Below are 14,035 nucleotides of genomic sequence, written 5' to 3' on the forward strand. Positions count from 1 at the left end.
CACACGACGCATTACTCGACCGAATAACAGGACTTAGAAAAATGTGGTATTATAGTCTTTCCTCCTTAAAAAGAACTTCGTCCCCGAAGTTCATACCATACTCAAAACAAAACACCCAACACAACACTAACTGCTCCACAACAACAAACTACCCCAATACCAACAACTCCAACTATACATGACAAAACGCTCGACTGAAACTCAAAAGATGACAAAACCATAGCTATGTTAACCCCAACTAACCCAAAAACAAGCATGCGACCATCTCCTACCCCCCTTAAAAGACAACGATTACGTCCCCGTAACTAAACATACCTGATCGAAAAGGTGAGGAAAACGCTCTCTCATCGTCTCCTCTGGTTCCCATGTGGCCTCTTCCACACTATGATTAGTCCAAAGTACCTTTAGTATGACGGTCTCACCGTTCCTTGTCTTGCGCACTTTCCGATCTAAGATCTCCTTTGGAACCTCCGCATAAGTTAGAGACTCATCTATCTCTATGTTCTCAACCTCAAGCACATGTGATGGATCACTTACATACTTCCGGAGTTGCAAAACATGAAACACGTTGTGGACTCGATCCAACGATGGTGGTAAAGCTAGCTAGTAGGCTACTTCACCTATACAGTCTAAGATCTCATACGGGCCGATAAACTTCTAGCTCAACTTCCCTTTCTTGCCAAACCTCATCACCCCTCGCATAGGTGACACTTTCAAAAGGACCTTTTTACCTACTGCGAACTCAATGTCCCATGCGGTGCAAATCTGCATAACTCTTTTGACGATCTTGAGCTGCCTTCATCTTTTGGCGAATCATGCGAACTTGCTCAATCATATCCTGCACCATCTGTGGTCCTAAAACCATTGTCTCTGCGCTATCATGTCAATAAATCAGACTACTGCACTTCCTGCGATACAAGGCCTCAAACGGTGCCATCCCAATGCTGGTGTCATAACTGTTATTATATGAAAACTCAATTAAGTCCAGCCTATCTTCCCAACTTCCACCAAACTCCATGGCACAAGCCTTCAACATATCTTCCAAAGTCTTGATAGCCCTCTCAGTCTGACCATCTGTGGCATAATGAAAAGCCGTAGTCATCTTCAAGGTCGTTCCCATCAAATCCCGCAACTCTTGCCAAAACCGTGTTATAAACCTCGCATCTCGATCTGACACTATGTTCTTTGGCACACCATAAAACCGGACCACATGCTTCCTATAACCCAAAGCTAGCTGTATCTTGGTCCAAGTATCCTTCATCGGAATGAAGTGAGCTGACTTTGTTAAACGGACGATGATCACCCAAATCATATTGTTACCTTGCTGAGTTCTTGGTAACCCCACAATAAAGTCTATAGAGATCGACTCCCATTTCCACTCTGGCACCTCAAGTGACTGAATCTTACCTTGTGGTCTACGTTGCTCACCCTTTACTCTTTGACAAGTTTGACACTTAGCCACGAACTCGGCCATATCCTTCTTCATATTAGGCCACCAAAACATTTTCTTTAAGTCCTTTTAAAGTTTGTCACCCCCCGGGTGAACTGAATAAGGAGTGCAATGAGCCTCCGTCATGATCAGCCTTTTCAACTTCGCGTCACTAGGAACACACCATCTCCCATCCAAACGAACACTCCCATCTGTGTGGGTAAAAAACCTCGAAATGGTGCCACTCTATACCCTTGACTTCCATTCTTGAATCTTGGGATCGAGCTCTTGTTTCCTCTTTATGTCATCATACATGTCAGGTTCGATATTCAAGTCCCCGATGGAATCCCCTTTTTGAATTATATGAATCCCCATCTTGGACATCCCATCCCTCGGCTTCAGCAAAGACATAGCTGTATATAACGAATGTACGCTCTTCCTACTCAAAGCATCTTCCACAACATTGGCCTTACCCTCGTGATAGATGATCTCCATGTCATAGTACCCAATCATCTCTATCCATCGTCTCTGTCGCATGTTCAGCTCTTTCTGTGTGTATATAGATATACTTTAGACTCTTATGATCTGAAAACACCTTGAAGGTTGCCCCGTAAAGAAAGTGCCTCCAAATATTTATGATCTGGTCTCTTTCCGCATCAACGCTGTCATAGGTCTCACGGCCTTAGAAAAGTCTTTCACGAACCTTTTGTAGTAGCCAGCTAAACCCAAGAAACTTCGAATTTTAGCAACATTCTTCGGTGATTCCCACTTAGTCACTGCCTTAATCTTTCTAAGATCCACCGACACACCCTTTTTAGGTATCACATGACCCAGCAAAGCCACTTTCTCCAACCAAAACTCGCACTTAGATAGCTTGGCATATAACTGATTGTCTCGCAAAGTCTGCAAAACTAACCTCAGATTCTCCTCGTGCTCCTCCTTAGTCTTAGAGTAGACCAAGATGTCATCAATGAAGACGACCACAAACCTATCCAAAAACGGGCTGAAAATCCGGTTTATAAGATCCATGAAAACTGCTGGTGTATTCGTCAACCCAAAAGGCATCACTATATACGCATAATGACCATATCGTGACTGAAAAGTTGTCTTAGGAATATCCTTATCTGCTATCCTTAACTGATGATAACCCGATCTCAAATTGATCTTAGAAAACACCCCTGCGCCACTCAGCTGGTAAAAAAGATCATCAATCCTTAGCAAAGGATACTTGTTCTTCACCGTGACATGATTCAGCTCCCTATAGTCGATGCATAGCCTCATGCTCCCGTATTTCTTTTCACAAATAATATTGGTGCTCCCCACGTGACACACTAGGCCGAATATACCCTTTGTCCAACAGGTCATTCAGCTGCTTCTTCAACTCTTCTAACTCTTTAGGCCCCATACGGTACGGTGCTTTAGATATAGGTACCGTCCCCGGTTTGAGCTCAATATTGAAGTCGATATCTCTCTTAGGTGGTAACCCCAGTATCTCATATGGAAAAACATCACTAAGCCCCCCAACCACAGGTATATTAGACGCCGACGACTCCTCCACACGCATATCTCTGATGTGACTCCTATTTACGCACATTTAGTCCCTTAACTAGCGTTGTTCCTATGCTTTTTAGTGTGTATTAGGGTCATTTCTTATCTTTAGCTTCCTATTATGCATATTATATGAGGTTTGGTGTCCTTTGTAGAAGAGGAGAACTAACCTTGCCCAAACGAAGTGAAACAGAGCTAAATTGATAACATCCAATGACCAAGCATCGAAGAGGAGACCAATGCTAAAGGTCGTAGTTCAATAAATAAAGTTTTAGGGTAATGAAGGACAACCCTGTGGACATAGGCAACCCGCGGCGTGCGCGGAAGGGGGCTTGAATGAGCTTGCATTTGTGGAGTCGCCACCAATTTTTATGGAAAATTGGAATCGTTCGAATACCTCGTGCCATGTCAAGATATAAAGTAGTGACATGAACATTAAGAACTCGTTACACTTAGCATTTTATGTCTAGAATGACTCTCGTGGATGCCAATGAACACGGATGTTCACAGAGATCTGGAGTAAGGGGTGAGGGTACGTATTAGGAAGCTCTTTAATCGAACACCTAATCCCGCCCGCCTAGATAGCGACCTCTACTAATGATTAGGGAAATCGTTCATAGTTGATATGTCGTCGATTATATGCATGCAATGCAACATCCAATGTTTTAGTCCTAGCATGTGAGATTAGACTACGTCGGTGAACATGTAATTGAGCACTCAATTGGGTCGAAGTCGGAGGTTAGATTAATTACATGTGAAAGACCTATCCTAAGTTCTTGGGGTTTTAATCCCGTTCCTACATTGATAGGTTCAGTGTCTTCTATAACTGGAGCCCCTTCCCTCTCGTCTAGTATTTCTTTGACTATGTAGGGAGGTAATTCGATTGAGCCTGGGTCAGGATCATCCTCATTATCATAGAATTGCATTCGGAATAACACAAGGAGTAAGCAGAATCAGATTTATTCATATTAAAATTTGAAAATAGCTGAAACAAAGAAGCCATCTGTGCGGTAGTCAGTGGCCGTAAATGGACAGTTGCTGGAACATGCCCTAAGCCACTGTTACTAGGTGACGCTATGCTAGGAGATATAGAGGGGTGGGGAGTGACGACAGGAGGAGACTCTCTAGCGACTCCTCTAGACTTAGGTTCCGACTCCGACTCTTATCTCGACTCTGACTCGAATTCATCGTCCTCGGGTTATCCTTTGAACATCTCTCCTTCTCCAGTAGTGACCTTGAAGAGATTTCCTTGATTGTTGGTCCATTTAATCGACTTTCTCCATCCTTTCTGCTGGTTCGAGTTGGTGTCAGTGATCAATGCTATTGGGTTGAAATGGTCGTCTTGAAGTATCATGGTAATGATCTCATCCTGCGATGTCTTGACGAATCGATCTTCTCCAAACAGGAGGCTAACCGCCTGTTCATCGAGACAAGGTGTCTGATGCGTTTTGACTGTAGGAACCGTTGCTGGAGGAATGAAGTAGCAATCATGGAAGACCTCAATTCTAGCTAGTTGAATGCCTTTGTACTTCCAAGGTTCGGGAAATGCATAAAGATTTTCACAGTCCCCCTCTCTGATGAATTAGCCATTTAGTGTGGGGAGATAGGGTTGCATTTGGACTCCCTTATTTTTGCGATTCCGAACTTGAGTAAGCATTTCAAGGGTTTCGCGTGGGTTTGTACCCCAAGCCTAGTGGTATCCTTTGGGATTCTCCTTCCTTAAAAGGTGCAAAGGTATTCTTCCTGATGGGGTTTAATGGCATCCCTGGGAAGTATCCCTGGGATTTGAGTATGTGGTTGACCACTAAGTTGGAGTATGGATTAAAGTATAAGCGAGCCAGCTCACTCTCTATAAGGTTTATGATTTGAAATCCTCCAAGCTTATACACTGGGTCTGCAATCACTTGATTGATTGGCATCTTCTCTATCACGACCTTGATAGGTGACAGGCTAATCGTATACCCACCAAAAATAAACCAACTGGCCTAAACTAATGTAGCAAGGAAGTCGGGATCGTATCCACAGGGAGGCTGTTTGTAAATCTATATGTCAATTCAAGTCTGTCTGAGTCACAAAATTAGGGGTTTGAATTGGGCTTGTCTAATAACTAAGGTAGCAAACAAAATAAAATAAAATGATAAAACGATTTCAAATAAGAGAGAAACAACTAGGATGGTCGGTTCACCGCGATCTATAACGATCTAAGGTAAAGTCAACGGTCAACAATAAACGGTCTGAAGGGTATTGAACAGGTCCTCTCGGTCCACTGTTCTCCCTAAAATTCTAATGTAGCTCTCGCCCTAATTAGAGGATCCTATTGTTCATATCAAGTCTTCGCCTTTTCGAATCTCTTGATCCAGGTAAAGGTTTAACAAGATGGTCAATTAATTATGTGCACTTAATTAATCAAACCGTTATCAGATGCTACGATTAACAATTCAGACGGAGTAAACAGCTATACCTAAAACCCTAACATATTATTTCATTGAACCGCGGATCCCCCAAATCCTAGAATAAAAGAATTAGCTATGCATAATTAAATGGAAAACAACAATTAAAGAAGAAGAGAAATCAAAAAATTGCATGACGGAATTAAATAAATAAACTAGTATAAAGCGGAGCGAATAAGAACAATAAAAGAATAATAATAAAAATAAGGTATGAAGAACAATTGAAATTACCGAAATAGGGAAAAAAAAGGTTACAAGTTTTGATCCGAAAATTAAGGGAGCAAAGTAACGTAATACTGTGTTTTTGCAAAAGTAAAAGATGCCCTAATAAAGTTCTCAGCCTCTGTTTATATTGAATTAGCTGATAATTATTAATTAAACGACTAATGGGCCGAAATACAAACTAAGCAAACACGGCCTGGTAAGAAAAATAGTCGATCGACCAGAATTTCAGTCGATCGACCACTTTTTCCAGTCGATCGAATTTTGAACAACAGCGTCAATCATCACTTAATCATGCTTCCTTTCGTCTTCACGCATTCCAAGATGATCATTCCCGAGCCTGACTTCATTAGTATCCATAATGTAACTCCGGGGACGAGTTTTGGCTTGTTTAATGCTCATTTCGGGTCCATATCTGCACGAAATACAAAATAACCCAAAGTAGCCGATTCATGGGAGAATAGTAGGCAGTCGCTACTAAATAAGCATAAAAATGCGTGAAAATGAGTAAAGTAAATGTATGAAATATGCACGCATCAAACCTCCCCAAACCAAACCCTTGCTTGTTCCCAAGCAAGCAAAGACTAAGGACAAAAACAACTACTGGAACGGTAGACAAGCTCAGAGCTAACTATGCTTCATACGCCCAAACCAATTTAATGCACGTAGCAAAAACCAAAGTACATAATCGATTGCAAACGAGTTTTACATATGAAACAACTTACTGAACCTTCAACCTTGCAAGACTCATATATATCGGACTCTCACGGGTCGCTCATCACTCGTTAAAGAACATGGTGAGTATATAATGTAAGATAGAAAGAAATAAGACACTCACTTAACTACAACCTATAAGAACATGCATGCAGTCTAACATGATAATTATCTCTACCAACCGTACATATGCATTCCAACCAAACAGGATCAAGACACATGCCGATGACTTACATATAGTGTGAGGTGAGGTAATTGGGTAAAAAGGGGCAAAACATTTTTGGAAGTGTAGAGATAAGAGCCAAGCTAGTATCAAACAGAACCAAATAGTAAACTCATCCGCCTCATAACCCAACTTAAAAGAATAAAACAATGCCAATGTGGCATAAACTTACTCATACCCTTAAAACACGACTCCCCATAATATATAAAGACAACCATGGGAGTGAAAATCAACACAATTTCGTCCTTCTCTTTTTCTTCTTTTTCAGCCGTTCATTTTTTTTTTTATCTTTTTTTTCATGGCTGATTTTTCTCTCTTTTTTTTTTTTTTTTTTTTTTTTTTTTTTTTGAATTTGAGTTTTTTTTCCGGCTCAATTAAACCCTCTTCTCATCATCCAATGCAAGTACCAAACTGACGGACAACACATACCCATAATTAACAAAATAAACTAGCTTGACTAGGGTAGGCTATATAGGAATGTGGTTAACAATTGGGTCAAAACAAGTCAATTTGGTTAATGTGAGGCTCAAGGGTAAGATAAGAAGAAAAAGGGTGCCTCCCCACATGTGACACCGCCACTAAATCGAATGCATACAGGTACTAAGAGACAGAAATCATGTTTATGTAAATTAATGTTACATGTCTCATAAGGAGTACTACTTTCATGCTAGCATGAAACTGATCATGAATGTCATCAGTTTATTAAGCTCTATACCTCAGAAATTTTGAGTAGTTTGCCGATATTAAGTCGAGTTTATTCGTTCAGAAAATTGATCACAAACTTGTAGATTATGCAATGACCGTACAAGAATGGCAAAGCAAGGCTTAGGCGAAAAATAAAGCATTAACGCAGTTTCATCATTGTTATCTAACCGTTCCTAGCTCGACCTAATATGCAAAAGAAAAACATGTTTTTGTAATTTTTGTTAAAATTTTTGATTTTTTTGCTTTTTTTTTTTTTTATAGTGGAAAAGGAAAAACAATGCATACGGAAATGCAATAAACATGCAAACAGAAATGCAGTAAAAATGCAGATGAATGCAAACAGACAGATGCATACCCTCCCCAAACCAAATCACACAATGCCCTCATTGTGTTCATCAAACAATCATCAGCATCAAAATATATGGGAAAAGGGTACGCGGACAAAATGAAAACAAACATAGGAAAGTAAAGGAAACAGAGGCAGCGGGAACTTACAATATAATGACCTCCCCAAACCAGCGAAAAACAAGGGAGGTCGTGGCCAGCTGCCACTAATTATCACCCACAGCAAAATCGGGATCATCATCTTCGTAAATAACACGCTGATCTTCAGGGTTAGTCGATCGACCAAACCAACCAGTCGATCGACTAACAGCTCTAGTCGATCGACCAAAAGGACCTGTCGATCGACTTTTTCCACTCTATATGCAGCACAAACTCGTATTTCATTCATAGTTTGCCAAGACAACTCGCCTCTATGACGATGCACCTTAAAATAACGCACGTATCTCCCAGCAAAAACCAAAGCACATGTCCCAATTGTCTCAGTACCAAACGGAAACAAATCCTAATTACAACGCAAATAAAGCAAACAATAAACGAAACTTAAATGTCATTTGCTAAATAATAGCTTATTCCATTCGGGTTGCCTCCCGATCAGCGCTGGTTTTTGAGGTCATGCATGACCTAACTTCATAAGTTATCAACAATCAGAAGGCGCACAGCTCGGCCGCTGACTAAATGAAGTCCCCTCAGCATTCTTCACCTTGGGCCACCACTCAAACTTGGCTTTGAAAATAGAAGGGCGTCTCGGTGCATAGGCTTCCTCGCAACACTTTGCACGTGGGAAGGGATCTCCTTTCTGTCCACCGTAATCAGCATCTCCATCCTCAGAAAACGCACCCAACGCACCAAGTTCGCCTCCTGAATCCTCTTGGTAGCTCAACCTGTCTTGTCCTGCAAAAGGAAATATAAAAGCACGGTCCTCCATCTTGCTCCTAGCATGGGGCAGAGGTGTCATAGTAATAGCAAAACAGGACTCAATTGTAGGACTATCAACTACCACATGGCAAGGTACAACATGCATAGGTGCCCTACGGACACTATATTGGGTGTAGGTCAGCTTCTCACCCCCCCCCACTTTAAAGGCCAGGGTCCTCGCTCCTACGTCAATAATTGCACAAGCAGTGTGCAAGAATGGTCTCCCTAAGATAATAGGGGTATGGGTATCCTCAGGAATGTCCAAAACAACAAAATTGACGGGTATAAAGAACTTCCCTACCCGCACAGGAACATCTTCTAAGACCCCTAATGGACGCGACAAGGAACGTTATGCCATTTGGACAGTCATATTTGTGCATCTAAACTCAGTCAAACCTATCTTTTGAGCTAAAGACAAAGGTAAGACACTAATGTTGGCACCCAAATCACATAAAGCATTATCAATAGTATGGTTGCCTATAATACAGGAAATAGAAATACTACCTGGGTCAGCCAATTTGGGTGGAGACTTATTTTGTAGGAGCGCACTACACTTCGCAGTAAAAGCAATAGTCTCTACCTCATCAAAATTCCTCTTACGAGACAAAATTTCTTTCATAAATTTAGCATATGAGGGAATTTGAGTAATAAGTTCAGTGAAAGGTACCGTTACCTGCAGATCCTTCACGACTTTCAAAAACTTCCCGAATTACTGCTCAATCTTTGTATTCAACTGTCGGGCCGGAAAGGGAAGCTTAATCGCAATAGGTGGCTCGACAATTTTACTCTTCCCTCCATCCGAAATGGACGCCTTATCAGCAGTAGAAGGCATTTTACAAGCAGTAGACGATGAATAGGCAACTCCGTCTGGCAAATTAGTCGATCGACCACTTTTTTCAGTCGATCGACTAAAAGGACCAGTCGATCGACCACTTTTTTCAGTCGATCGACTTTTTTAAGCTTTGTCAATGTCCTATTCTGCTGTTTTAGTCGATCGACCACTTTTTTCAGTGGATTGACTTTTTTCAGATGTTACAGCAACTTCGTCAGCACTTTCATCTTCCGCATCAACATCCAGATCTTCAATAATAACCTCGTTGTTCACCCGGGACATCTCTGGTCCATCATATGTAAGACCACTTCGCAGATGTATCGCATTCACAGTCTCATGAGGCTTGTCAGGTTTAGACGGCAACGCACCTGGCTGCCTACTCGTATTTTGGCTCGATAGCTGGGCAATTTGAGTGTCCAAGACTTTACTGTGAGACAACAATTGAGCGATTAAAGCCTCCTGCTTCTGTGAAGCAGCCATTTGTTGTTGTAACATAGCTTTAATGTCCGACATATCACTATTTGGAGCCAGAGGAGGAGGCTGCATCTGTTGAAACTGCTGTTGAGGTGGCCTATTAAAGTTCCCTAGCAGTTGATTACCGCGATTTTGAGGGATGATGTAAGGATTGGCCGACGGAGGAGTAGGTTGGAACACATTCTGATTTCTCTCAGCAAAGAAATTGGAATACGGAGTACCTTGCTTGAATGATTGATAGGCATGAACTTGTTCCAAAGTACTCATGCATCCAGCTGCAACATGACCATGAGCACCATATTGCTCACAAGGAACCTCCTGCTGAACCAAAGCATTAACTGTCTGCTGATTTCCCAAGGACTGGGATATCTTTAGTTCGGCAATCTGGCCAGCTAGAGCCTCTAACTGAGTTGCAATTGCATTATCCGTACCGCCTCCTCTTTTGTTACCTCTTGGATTTCCGTACTCAGCTGTGTGAGTAGCTATCTGATCAATTATTTTCCAGGCATTGGCATCATTAGTGTTGTCCTGGAATCTCTCGTTCGCAGCTGAATCAAGTAAGGCTCTATGGTCGTAATACAGCCCGTTGTAGAATTGATTACAGAGGAACCAAATCTGGAACCCATGATGTGGAACAGATCGAACTAATCGTTTGAAACGAACCCACGCCTCATGAAGGTCTTCAGTAGGACCTTGTTTGAAACTCGTAATTTGGCTTCGGAGAGAATTAGTCTTCTGGGGTGGGAAGTATCTTTTGTAGAAAGCAAGAGCTAAAGAATTCCAGTCCGTAACACCATGAGCTTCCATATCCAAGTCACGCAGCCACTCTGCTGCATCATCTCGCAAGGAAAAAGGGAAAAGTGTCTGTTTGACTTGCTCCTGAGTCACCCCCGCAGTCAAAGGAACGGAGCATCAGTAATTAACAAATTTCTCCATATGTTTAGCTGGGTCCTCACCAGCCCCACCTCCAAATAAATTCCGCTCCACCAGATTAATGTAAGATGGGCGAATTTCGAAAGTACCTGTATCTGAGGTGGGGAGCTTGAATCCCTTGGGAAGAGAAGCAAGAGTGGGCTCAGAGTGACTTGCTAAAGTCGGCATGATGGTAGTAGGAGCAGAAGTAGATGTGTCTTCCTCTAAAGACTGATTTTCTGCAACAAATGCGGTGTGAGCTGAATCAAGCGTACTCAAGTCTTCTGCTTGATATATCTCCTTCCAAAAGTTTCGTCTAGCACGGAGAGTCCTTTCTGGTTCCGGATCAAAGGAGATGAGTTCAGACCTGAAAGACCTGGGCATAAACAAAACTAGCACTGAAAGGTGAGAAAAGGTCTCAAGGAACACAAGTTCCTTGAGAAAAGAGACAAACTAAAATAAAACAAATAGAAAAATGCGTCGCCTTCCCGGCAACGACGCCAAAATTTGACAGGCTAAGAGTGTACCCACCAAAAATAAACCAACTGGCCTAAAATAATGTAGCAAGGATGTCGGGATCGTATCCACAGGGAGGCTGTTTGCAAATCTAAATGTCAATTCAAGTCTATCTGAGTCACAAAATTGGGGGTTTGAATTGGGCTTGTCTAATAACTAAGGTAGCAAACAAAAGAAAATAAAATGATAAAACGATTTCAAATAAGAGAGAAACAACTAGGATGGTTGGTTCACCGCGGTCTATAAAGATCTAAGGTAAAGTCAACGGTCAGCAATAAACAGTCTGAAGGGTATTGAACAGGTCCTCTCGGTCCACTGTTCGCCCTAAAATTCTAATGTAGCTCTCGCCCTAATTAGAGTATCCTATTGTTCATATCAAGTCTTCGCCTTTTCGAATCTCTCGATCCAGGTCAAGGTTTAACAAGATGGTCAATTAATTATGTGCACTTAATTAATCAAACCGCTATCAGATGCTACGATTAACAATTCAGACGGAGTAAACAGCTATACCTAAAACCCTAACATATTATTTCATTGAACCGCGGATCCCTTAAATCCTAGCATAAAAGAATTAGCTATGCATAATTAAATGGAAAACAACAATTAAAGAAGAAGAGAAAACAAAAAATTGCATGACGGAATTAAATAAATAAACTAGTATAAAGCGGAGCGAATAAGAACAATAAAAGAATAATAATAAAAGTAAGGTATGAAAAACAATTGAAATTACCGAAATAGGGAAAAAAAGGTTACAAGTTTAGATCCGAAAATTAAGGGAGCAAAGTAACGTAATACTGTGTTTTTGCAAAAGTAAAAGATGCCCTCATAAAGTTCTCAACCTCTGTTTATATTGAATTAGCTGATAATTAATAATTAAACGACTAATGGGCCGAAATACAAACTAAGCAAACACGGTCTGGTAAGAAAAATAGTCGATCGACCAGAATTTGTGTGATTATTTGTATGATTGTTTTGAGTATGGGTTGAACTTGGGGACGAAGTTCTTTTTAAGGAGGGAGGACTGTAATACTACGGTTTTCTATATCTATGGGTACTCTATCGAGTGGGGCTTACTCTGTCGAGTAAGTATGTTTTTATACAAAACAGTAGTCTACCTGATGGGTACTCGATCGAGTATGTGTGGCACTCGATCGAGTAAGGGGCACTCGATCGAGTAAGTTACATACTCGATCGAGTAAGTGAGTCTTACGGGTTATTTTGTCGGGTTTTGATAATAACCCGAGGAGGATATAAAATCAACTTTCGTCAGTTTTTCTTCATTTTACCCTTTTCCAAGTTTCTTAAAGAATGAAAACATGTTACGTTACTCTCCTCTTTCGCATTGCTATCAAATCCTAAGGGCTAAAGTCATCGGATCGTTGTGTTCTTTACGCCGTTGAGACCATCGTATTGTGGGTAAGTTCCTAGTACAGTTTTTATGTTGTTTCATTGATTTTGGTTGAAAACCTAATTAGGTAAATTGGGGGTTTTGGGAGTATTGTGTTTATTAGATGGTGATTGTATGATTGTATGTTTGATAGGAGGTGATTTCATTGAAGAACGATTTTGATTAGCTGCTAGAACGTCTGTGGTTATTGCTTTTCCAGGTAGGGTTTCCCTACTCAGTATTAGTTAAATAATGTGTGGTGATGGTTGTTGTGATTAAAGATTGATCGTATTGTTAAGTTGTTAGACGGTTGTTGTTTTTATACTGTTGATTGGTTTGTATCTGTCTGTGATCTTCGGGGCGCGTCCCTGGCTGAGTGGAGTCACTTGCGGGAGTGGCTTCACGCCCTTGGTTCCCCCTCTGTGGAACCCGCCATAGGAGGGGATGTGCACATTAAGGAAACACGGGTTTTTCGCTTAGTGGTGATGAGCGGGGATTTGGTGGGTACGACTGCGGTCCCCCACTGGCGGTGTGGAGTACTTGTTGCGATGGGTACTCTGGCACGACTATACACTTTAGTGTGCAGTCAGTTGTGTGGAGATAGATTATGGAGTTTGGAGGATTGCTGTGTTTTTGAACTATTTGTGTACTTGTTTCGTTGTGGATTGGTTGTGTGTAATTAGTACTGACCCCGTTTAAATGTTTTAAAAACTGTGGTGATCCATTCGGGGATGGTGAGCAGTTATTGAGCAGGTATGATATGACGCGTATGGGATAGCTGGGATGAGTCATCACGTGGCAGTTAAAAGTTTTCCGCTGTGTCAGACGATGTCTTATAGTTTTGATAGTTTTATCAGTAGACCGTTTTGAGTACTTGTATTTTAGTTTAACAGTTTTGGAGTTGACATGTAATCACTTTAAACCGTATTTACTTTTAATTATGTTTCATTATTGTCTTATGATTATCATTGCCTCGGGTAACCGAGATGGTGACGTTTCCATTCCTTAAGTGGTCCTGGTAAGACATTTGGAGATGGGGGTGTCACAATTTGTTTGAGTGACATTTTGATACGGATGTCCTGAGCGAGTAAGATGGTCCACATCTTGATCTTCACTAGCCTTGACAAGAGGATATTCCGCGAGGTAAACATCTTCATCGCCATCCTCCCAAACTCCATTGACGATATTGAGCTCTCTTAGACTTATGATCTCAGCCTCTAGGTTGATTATTTGCTCAACTAAATCATTGGTTACTGCGATCACTTCTTGCATTGTGGATTCTTGAGATAAGAATGGAACCACTGGTCTGTTTTCCCTAGGTATAGTGCTTGGATTGCGTAGGGATGCCACTACGGCTTCTAGC

Source organism: Silene latifolia, chromosome X, assembly GCF_048544455.1.
Source record: "Silene latifolia isolate original U9 population chromosome X, ASM4854445v1, whole genome shotgun sequence".
NCBI classification, from domain to species: domain Eukaryota; kingdom Viridiplantae; phylum Streptophyta; class Magnoliopsida; order Caryophyllales; family Caryophyllaceae; genus Silene; species Silene latifolia.